Raw genomic sequence first — 2,500 nt, forward strand, 5'->3', positions numbered from 1 at the left:
GCGGGGATGTGTCTCTTGTGGCTCACGGGGCTGTTCGGGTCGCACAGAAATCCCTGGGAATGGGAAAACGGGTCATTTTCGTGTTGCCACATTGCGTACGAACCGCATGAAACTTCCAGAGGCATTTGCAGCAGGAATGCATGTGCACTCAAAAACTTCTATATGTTTCACGGATAGACCCCGTGAAACGCTAGAAATTGGCGGGGATGTGTCTCTTGTGGCTCACGGGGCTGTTAGGGTGGCACAGAACTCCCTCGGAATGGGAAAAGGGGTCATTTTCGTGTTGCCACATTGCATAGGAACGCCATGAAACTTCCAGAGGCATTTGCAGCAGAAAGGCACGTGCACTCAAAAATTTTAATATTTTTCACGCATAGACCCCGTCAAACGCTAGAAGTTGGCGGGGATGTCTCTCTTGTGGCTCACGGGGCTGTTAGGGTCGCACAGAAATGCCTCGGAATGGGAAAACGGGTCATTTTTGTGTGGCCACATTGCATAGGAACGGCATGAAACTTCCAGAGGCATTTGCAGCAGGAATGCATGTGCACTCAAAAACGTCTATATTTTTCACGGATAGACCCCGTGAAACGCTATAAATTGGCGGGGATGTCTCTCTTGTGGCTCACGGGCGCTGTTAGTTAGGGTCGCACAGAAATCCCTCGGAATGGGAAAAGGGGTCATTTTCGTGTTGCCACATTGCGTACGAACGGCATGAAACTTCCAGAGGCATCTGCAGCAGAAATGCATGTGCACTCAAAAACGTCTATATTTTTCACGGATAGACCCCGTGAAACGCTAGAAATTGGCGGGGATGTGTCTCTTGTGGCTCACGGGGCTGTTAGGGTCGCACAGAAATCCCTCGGAATGGGAAAACGGGTCATTTTCGTGTTGCCACAATTGGCATACGAACGGCATGAAACTTCCAGAGGCATTTGCAGCAGAAATGCATGTGCACTCAAAAACGTGAATATTTTTTCACGGATAGACCCCGTCAAACGCTCGAATTTGGCGGGGATGTTTCTCTTGTGGGTCACGGGGCTGTTCGGCTCGCACAGAACTCCCTTGGTCCACCTGATTCGTGCATACAGGCAGCAACTAAAACTCTGTAAACCTGCTGTGAGGACATCTAAACAGTGGACCAGTGAGGCTGTGGAAGATTTGCGGGCGTGCTTAGACTGTACTGACTGGGATATGTTCACGACTGCTACCAATAGTCTGGATGAACTCACAGAGGCTGTGTACATCAGCTTCTGTGAGGACTGCTGTATCCCAACACGTACCAGGGTGAACTTTAACAACAACAAGCCCTGGTTCTCAGCAAAGCTCAAAAGGTTGAGGTTGGAGAAGGAGGAAGCGTTTAGGAGTGGGGATAGAGACAGATTCAAGGAGTCGAAGAACAGGTTTAGCAAAGCGGTGAGAGAGGCTAAACGACTGTACTCAGAGACACTAAAACACCAGTTCTCTACTAACGACGCTGCTTCTGTCTGCCAAAGGGCTCAGGCACATCACCAACTACAAACCCAGAGCGCCCCACACCACTAACGACTCCCGCCTAGCCAACGACCTGAACGAGTTCTACCGTAGATTTGAAAGACAATTGGACTGTCCTGAACCACCCCTTCCCACCCAAGAGGCCCCATCCCCCACCCATACTACAGAAACGACTCTCTCCTTTCAGGAGGGAGAAGTTAATGGGCTTTTCAAGAGGCAGAATCCACGCAAAGCAGCCGGGCCGGACTCTGTCTCTCCAGCCACCCTCAGGCACTGCGCTGGCCAGCTGTCTCCGGTGTTCACCAACATCTTTAACACCTCCCTGGAGACATGCCATGTACCAGCCTGTCTCAAGTCCTCCACCATCATCGCTGTGCCCAAAAAGCTAAGGCCAACAGGACTAAATGATTACAGACCGGTCGCCCTTACATCTGTGGTAATGAAGTCTTTTGAGCGCCTGCTCCTGGCACACCTCAAAGCCATCACAGACCCTCTCCTGGACCCCCTTCAGTTTGCCTACAGAGCCAACAGGTCTGTGGACGACGCAGTTAACATGGCCCTCCACTTCACCCTACAGCATGTGGACGCCCCAGCATCCTACGCCAGGATCCTGTTTGTGGACTTCAGCTCTGCCTTCAACACCATCATCCCTGCCCTGCTTCAGGACAAGCTCTTCCAGCTGAACGTGCCCTACTCCACCTGCAGGTGGATCACAGACTTCCTCTCTGACAGGAAGCAGTGCGTTAAGCCGGGAACAGAAGTCTCTGACTCCAGGTCCATCAGCACGGGAACTCCTCAGGGCTGCGTCCTTTGCCCACTGCTCTTCTCCCTGTATACCAACAGCTGCGCCTCCAATCATCTGTCCGTCAAACTCTTGAAGTTTGTCGGACGACACCACCCTCATTGGGCTGATCTCTGGTGGGGATGAGTCTGACTATAGGTGGGAAGCTGACAACCTGGTGACCTGGTGTAGCCAGAACAACTTAGAGCTAAATGCTCTAAGGACAGT

The sequence above is a fragment of the Petromyzon marinus genome, unplaced genomic scaffold (assembly GCF_048934315.1).
Source record: "Petromyzon marinus isolate PM22_M1 ecotype Great Lakes invasive population unplaced genomic scaffold, UKy_Petmar_22M1.pri1.0 PM_G_Scaffold_71, whole genome shotgun sequence".
Classification (NCBI taxonomy): Eukaryota; Metazoa; Chordata; class Hyperoartia; order Petromyzontiformes; family Petromyzontidae; genus Petromyzon; species Petromyzon marinus.